Source organism: Haplochromis burtoni, unplaced genomic scaffold (assembly GCF_018398535.1).
Source record: "Haplochromis burtoni strain Fernald_Lab_line unplaced genomic scaffold, NCSU_Asbu1 Contig_500, whole genome shotgun sequence".
Lineage (NCBI taxonomy): Eukaryota > Metazoa > Chordata > Actinopteri > Cichliformes > Cichlidae > Haplochromis > Haplochromis burtoni.
The window spans coordinates 70,947-79,619 of record NW_024582861.1 but is presented as its reverse complement, the minus strand read 5'-3'; positions in this window follow the sequence as shown (position 1 = coordinate 79,619).

Here is an 8,673-nt window from a genome sequence, read left to right as displayed (position 1 = left end):
CACACACACACACACACACACACACACACACACACACCAAGGTCAGACTGTACAGCTCTCAGCGGGGGCCTGTTATTAGAATCATTGCATAGATGATATTTTCCTATTTATTAGATGAGTAAAACTTACACCTACTCATTTTGATCAGTATAGTAATTAACTATCAGCAAAATCACAAATGAACTATGGTGTTGGGTTCTGTGTTCACCCATTAAAACCCCCTACTTCATTTAAAAGCATGTATAATGATGGTTCTTCTCACATTCCTCCAGTCAGTCATACACTAAACTACCAAGGTTGAAGCTGGATCTCACACACACACACACACACACACACACACACACACACACACACACACACACACACACACACACACACAAAATTCAGACATCAGAACAATAATTTTTACTTTTAAAACTACAATTCTTCTTTATATATTGATCGAACTTTGGTATACCTTTGATTTAAAAATAAAAACCCTTTATTATTAGAAAATAGACAAAGGCTCTGTTTTAGCACTCTGAGCAATTTTAATCACATAAGGCTGGATGTTAAGATCTTTTACCCCCTCTCAGCTGTGATGATGAGGGGCGGCCAGGGGGGACTTCACTCTCTCTCGACCCCACGTCACCTGACACTGTGAAAACACTGAGCTGAAAGATGCTTGAAAATTCTGTTGACCTAAGAAAATAACTACAATATTCATTTGACAGTTACTTTTGGATTCAACACTTTCACTGCCAGTTTAAACGTTATACATAAAATATTTAGATCATACACATAAAAAGAGTTTTTCAACTGCCTGTACTGAGGCTGATGGCATCACTGAGTGAGAACCATAACAGTAATCTTGCAGGGTAGAGAACCAAGACAATGAGCTGAAAGATGCTTCTTAAAAGCACTCCAGGGCTAGGCTACACTGAAGAGATGAATGATTCTCTTTGCAGTCATAACTATGAATGCCAACTTTCACATTAGTCTGTCCCATTACAAATACTGATCAGCACCACCTGAAGATTAGTAAAGACATTTACTTACATTTTTACTCAGTGTATGCTTCCCACCTACTGCATTTACACACAGTATACATTCAACATCTCTCTCTGAAGTCAAAGGTCATGTCCGATCTGCTGTTGTCCAAAGAGATCTGCCCAACAAGCTGTTTTTAACTGTCAGCCATCTCCTATATCCACTTTAACACAGCCCCGGAAAACTGACACGGAAAGTAGTGACGTCAACGGCATCTCTCTGCCTCCACCTCTACCCTCCTCTCTGAGTGGTATTGTCTTCACCCTGGTCATATAAATCAGTCTGCAAAAGCATGAGGAGGAATAAAAGAGGGATAGGGAGGGAGGGAAGAGAGGAAGATGAAGTGGAGGAGAAAAAAAGAGAAACAAGTCTTATGGCCAAACTGTCCTTTCAAGGTCATCACGGCATTTGGGTTTGTGTGAGGAGAATGTGACTCGGTGAAATGAGAAAACACGTCGTATGTGTCATTTTCTCCAAAGCAATTTGTTTTTAATCTCTGCATTAATTCAGGACTTCTGTTAATTACATCTCTTACAGGAACATGACAAGAATCTCAGCCTGATCTTATCGTAAAATATAGACGACCAAATTTCATGGTGTTGCATGATTTCGATTGGATCGCCCTACATTGAAGAGCTGTCAGAGCATCACTAGGAAGTTCATTACTGAGGCTCTTTTCCATTAGAAAAAACTGTATTTTAAAAAATTATACCCTGTCAATAAGTTGTTTCTTGCCTTGTAGATGTTTTTGAGGGTTTTTCAACATTATCTGCAGTGGGCGACTGTGTTTATGCTTCTTTAGAATGTCAATTTAATTTAGTTTAATTCTATTCTATTTATATGATGCAAAATCACAACTGTCATCTCAAAGTGCTTTATGTTGTAAGGTAAAGACCATCCATCCATCCATCCATCCATCCAGCCAGCCAGCCACCCACCTAATTGCAGCAAATTATTGTGATGCCATCCATAACTGCAGGGTGATCTTCTAAAGATACAGCCAGTTCACTTCAGTACTAACCAGAAAACTACTGATAGCAGCAAATTAGAGGCTCAAAAATCAGTGGACATGAGGAATATGAGAAAGAGAGTGGTAGGCCTGTTAACCAAGACAGTGTAAGGTCAAGTTTTATGAATGTGTTTCTCTCTGAGAACAGCAAGGCATTTCAGATAAATGAGGAGACTGCAGGAGAATCAATATGCTTTTAATTTAAGAGATATCTCTTCTGATACTGTATTGTTGTAGGTCTTTATCTTGCAGTACAAAGTGTCTTGAGGCAACTGCTGTTGTCATTTGGCATTATATAGAACAAAAAAAAAACTGAAATGAACTGAACTCATACAAAGGGTTGTGAGGATTAAAATCCAGGTGGAGTGCAAATCCAAAGTCGAACTGCATTATTACAAACTGTTCCATCACATGAAACTGAAATCTGTGGGGAACATGAGCAAATTTTTCAGCATCACTCTGTTTCTAATTTTAGAGATACTGGGCAAACAGCCCTACTTATTTAACATTGGCATTGAAAAACATATCCTGGTCAGAAATATTAACACGATTCCTCACAATGTCATGTGACACTGTGTGTGGCAGGCAAAGTGTGGACCCAAATGCAGGACTCAGAAGCAGAGCTGAACTCAAAATACAGGTTTATTGCTGGACTTACAGAAAACCAGATACAGAGAGCGTAAACTAGGGAGATACTTGGACTTTCCCAACTACACAGAAAACACCAAACATACAGGGAACAAGAGGGAGAACACAGCAATTACCCAAAGAAGGGCTTTTATACACAGAACAAGAAAGAGCAGAGCATACACCCCTGGGGAACACAGCTGCACAGTTGGACACCATAGAGACAGCTAGCATTTTAAGGAGAACATGTGGCTAAATATGTTGCTCAAGGAATGTAATTTAATGCACGTCCTATGTCCCCTAATACCCTATGACATGTTCTTTGTACCTGTACTTGATTTTCTTTTATGATTAAAAGCAATTTCCTGATTATGATTGCCTGATAAACTTGTCAAACAGAGAGGATAGTTCATCAATGAATTCTCACTCGCAAGTTGTTGTTTATTGTCTGGTGGTCACTCACATCAAATTTGAACACACCAAGTACCCGCCAGGCATTAGTTTTCAGTTTTGTGCATCTTGTGGGAAAAAAGACAGTGTTGAGCAGGTGGGTTGGGAGTAGCATATACCACAGGACTTCCTTCCCGAAGAGTTTTTGGTTGCATTTTCCCCCTGAGTTATTACTTTTTGCTGTTTTGCTAGGCTATACTTGATGGCACCATGGTATACAAGTTTCACAACTGAGAAGCAAATCTCACAACTTGACAGCCATCTTGAAGTCCTTATCTAAATAAACAAGGAAATGAACTATAAATTCAATTTTAATAGTAACGGAGACATAAAAAATATGTTGAATCACCAGTTAAATCCAATAAAACTTTGTCAGAAGTTTGACAACTTGGACTAATTAACGTTTCAGAAGCCACCACCAAGTTAAAGTCCTATTTTGCTACCACAGTTTCATAGCATTATGACTTCCCTTACTCTGTTTCAATGTAACAGCATGCTACACTCACACCATTCAACCATTTCAACTGCTGAGAGGTTCTTTCTGGAATATCTTACCTAGATATTTTTCTTTATAAATATCAGAGATATACATGGCTGATATTTAATGTTATTGGCTACTAAATGTCAGCTATTGGACAAATCTTTTACTAAGAAAGTGATTTGTCAGTCACAAGGTAGGATGGCCCTAAAGCACACCCTGTTTTATTCTCTGTCTTGACACCACTGGGGTCCATAATTTACAAAGTGAATATCCTATAATCAATAAGACTTGGAATGACTAAGAAAAGAAAAGATCACCAGGAAAGTTTTAAAAAGAATGCATTTTTAACTTCCTGCATTGCTTCAATGATCAGACATGAAAGTGTCCATCTTTTCTATGCAGTCTGTGGGTTATGTATGTACATGTAAGTGATCATACTGTGAGCTCTCACAATGACTGGGGCAGGGGTATTAAAGACACTCACAGTATCAGTGCCGAACACAAGAGATACACTGACGATTGAAAACTATCTAAAGAAGACATCTCTGAAGAAGACTGCATCTCCCTGCTGCTCCCACTAAACCTCAATTTGCCCCCCCTAAAATAAAAGTAATCCTAATGTTGCTAAACTTCACAACAGTTTTCTTTTGCCTGGAACGCAGTTAACACCCTTACCCCTCTCCCACAGGAGTGCTCTTGTGTGCACTCCCATGATGAACTGTTGTCAGATTACAATCCGCCGCCTTCAATAAACTCATTAAACTGACAACAGTTGCTTAAATCTACAATTTGATCCAAACTTTGATTTCAGGAAACCACTGATTTACCCCTTTAACAGAATGAACAGGAGAAATGTAAATGCAAAGAAAATGTCAGGGCCAATCAGGGCCAACAGGGTGGATCACATGGACCAAACAGCCCTTCCATACTATGGAGGGGCTCTTGTGGCTGATATTTTCCAACCAGACTTGAATTAAGATTTACTATATGGGGAAAAAACACAATATGGTAATTAGCGATTTATATGATTGCCCCTATTTCATTAGTAATCAGCCTTAATAGACAGATTTCTGTACAGTGGGACTTGTGGCGAAATGGCTCTTATAGAGTGACATAATTTTGTGTCAATCTTATATACAGTTTACATCTTGTTTTAAAATTTTTTTAGACATACAAAACTATCACTAGACGTTTTTTTTTTTTTTTTTAAATTTGACCCTTTAACATTGTCACCATGGTCACAGCAATGAACAGTTGCCACAAAACCACAATTCATTTCATCAAATTAATGAGACATGGTCTTATTGTCCGGAAATTCATTTCTAAAGGGACATGCGCTGTGGTTATCTGAAATGCACTCATTTGAAAAATATAATGACTCCTTAAATCTGGGAGAGTGACATGATTTATAGTGGTTATTTTCTCAGCACAATATGCTCACAGCATCAGAATAAAAATCGCCCTTTACCCATGTCTGTCCAGTGCTCTGCCCCCCACACCACTGCCAGCCACTATTCATTTGTTTTCCCTATTAGTAATCCAATTATGCACACAGGCTCCTGCCACTGACGTAGCTGATCGTTTTTTAATCGTATTAGGCCTTTCAATTCCTTCAATTGTTTGTTTCAAATCAGCTAGAAACATGGTCTCAGGGAGGACAGAGGAATGACACTTTGGCTAATAACTGATAAATGGAAAATCAACATGAAGCTTTTTGTACTGCTGCTTTAGCTTCTAGCCTCCTCTAGCTAACTGCTGCTAGCTCAATCACAAACTGTTTCCCACAGGTTATACATGAGATGCCCAATAACTGCACCGCTGCTGTTGTCAATATTTAAATACTGATTTAGAGTCCTGGTGTAGACAGAAGCATAGAACTGGGCCTGGCGGGAGAGGAGGCTTTTAAATATACAATTTGGAAACTGTCAATATTCCCATGAAAACGGGAAATTGTGTGAAATGTTGACAAATAGATAATCAGTTAAAGGCTAGATAAAGTGAGCCTCACATGCCTCTCTGTCAGCAGAGATAAAAATCTGCAACTGTGGTCAAAGATAAGAGGAAATCTCATGTCCTCCCCATCTTCTTTTTCACAAACTCACCACTGGCATTCATTTTTCTCTCTTTTCAGTCTATAGTGCTCGCTGTCTTTCAGACTCTTCCTTCTGGGGCAAGCAGCTCTTTTATTCTATAGCCTGCTCTACATGTACAAACAGAAAATCCCCTGATCATATGCAAAACATTTGAGCAAAAAACATTATATCATTATATAACAGTGCTGTTCTGGAATGGTTTGGGGGTTTGTGGTAGAGGTGGATTTTAGTTTAGTCACATATATAACAGGTACGGTATATTTTAAATTAAGAGGGCCCTTGCACACCGGTGCGTTGAGCCACCCAACACCTACGTCCAGAAGACGGCGATGGAGATTACCATCTGGTGTAATCTCCATCTGATGCATATAAAGCGTGTAACCACCAGTTAAAATCTCATCTAAATCAATGAGGATGATAACCTACGGTGCATTTCCTCTTTCCACTAGGCAGCGCTCTAACAGTTGCTGACAGATGGCACAACAATCTGTTCGGGGCTCGACTCTCATCATGCCTGTGAAGTTTGGGAAAGAAAGGACAATGTGGCTTTTAGTTACAGCAGTTTTGTTCTTTGTGGCAAATGATTGAAACTCGCCGTGCCACCACAACCACACCGTTTCAAGAAACACCAAAAGCTTCACAATTTAACATCATCAAAGTCTTAAGATTCCACTCACCAAAGATCATGTCGATCTGATGAAACCCCTAGTAGGAGATCATTAAAGTCCAAGAACTGAAAACTGCGAAAAATGTCCCAGAAATAACACGTTCCATTTAAAATGGCTGACTTCCTGTTGGATGGGGGATATTGCGCCAAGAGACTTTTTGAAATTTTGTAGGGGGCGCTGTGGCTCCATTTTTGGAATATTCCATGAAGATGACCATATAACAAGAAAAAATGATTTTTGGGTTTTCCCAGTATGTATTATTGTAGGGTCTACCTTACAATATAAAGCGCCTTGAGGCGACTGTTGTTGTGATTTGACACTATATAAATAAAACGGAATTGAATTGAATAGAAATTTTGGACAAAAAAGGATTTTAATTTGGTAGAAATCCAGTGTGCCATTAAGCAAAGAAGCTATCAGTAAATGTCCCTAACATGGTCATTACACAGTGCACTCGAGACACTGATTCTGGAACAATGTATTAAAACTTCAAAGATCACTTCTTTCACACCCAACTTGATGTAAAAGCGTAACATGTATATAACCTTTCCTCTCCAGCGATGGTCTGGTCTTTATTTTCTTTGCAGATTGTTTTTTTAATTTATTTATTTATTTAGTTTTTGCAAATGATTCTGTAGAAAGCAACATCACCTATATTACGTGGTGGCTTATGTATTTAAGTAATGGATAGAAGCATTCTTATACCAACTGGACAGTTTCTGCTGTTGTTTCCTTCCTTTCCACTGTTGGGGTTCAGAATGCTAAGAGTTTTCTGGGCTTAGATTTGCTGAGCCTGCAGGCAATAATAAACTTCTGACATGTTTCCTCAGCTCAAATGCCACCTTTGGTGTCCTCTCTGTGTGACACAGGCTGTATTATCCTCACAACCGGCAAAAATGCCTCTGCAATCTTGGTGTTGGAAAAATTTCTCCTCCTGCCTTCTGTCTCATGCACTCTACACTTACACTGCACAAAATCACAAAGAACATCGACACTTGCAATGAATGTGCTAGAGTCTTTTCTGTACCCCGTGAGTGTTTGTATCCTATTCCCTAATAAGAAAATGCAGTCTAACCTAGTACAGAACTTCTAACAAGAGTATAGCAACACAGTTAGAGAATGTGCACTACAAGGAGTATACAAGTGTTTCTGGCTGTGGTCCCAGAAAGCTATTGATCATGGATGTTCTGTGCTATGAGTGTGTCTGCTGCTGGATTACTGCAGCGCTTATGTGCATCTGTTTGTCTGGCTGTGGACCAGATAAGGAAACAGACAGTGGAGCTTGAGCCGAGCTGGTAGCAATGACAGTGCAGCGTACAGTGAGCAGTCTGGAGGCGTTTCTGTCACTGATTCTTACAACCTTTGCAACAGCTTTTGACTGCTCATCTGTGGGCATCAGTACCAGCCAACACTAGATGGCGACATTATTTCTACTAGTGAGCTTCACTTCTCATGCACATCGACATGAAGCGAAGAAAAAACAAAGTTTAGTTCAAATAATGATTTCTATGCAATAAACTAATCACACACTATTAACATGATTTTTGAATTTGCTTACATTAGTGCAAACTTGCCAGGTTATTTTCTTCTTTTACTTGTAACAAAGCAAAATCCTCATTTTGCACCCTGAGGATGCAGCACTTGGTGAAAGTCTGAACTATATACATAGAAGGGTCTCGAGAGCTAGTGATGAAGTGTCTTCTGTCACCATTAAACTGAAGGAGGAATGCAGGTGAAGCTCATAGTGCCAAGTTATGTGAAGCAGCGATATGCTATTGCCTGGCAACAATGATTCGGCCGGCATAATATGAAAATTGGATTGCAGGACTTGAGATGATGAGAATCTCTGTGTTCCCGCTATCACTGAGGTGTTACTGAACGTGTTTATACTCTCAGCATCAGCATGCTTGTACTAACCAACAGAACAAATACTGCCATGCACACTCTGCTAAGTATCACTGTGATAATTTATGACCAAGAGGGGGCACAGGATATGTTTTTTAAGCATGTGTCTGTTTTCACATGGGAGAAGCTGTTAAAGGAGTGAAAGCAATGTGTGTGGGTTTAATGATTGGCAAAGGATCCCTGCTCTTACCTGATAGATATGACATCAGAGTAAAATGTGTTGTAAGTCCTTCTTTTGATATCTGTGGGCACCCTTGTTTGTCATTAGAAGGCACTAGAGAAGTAGCAGATCACTTTCCATGTATACATCAAAGCAAATGTAATGTCTTCAGTGGAACCCAGCGGCCAGAGTTAATGTGATTCGGATGTGAGTATGTGTGTGTGTGTGTGTGTGTGTGTGTGTGTGTGTGT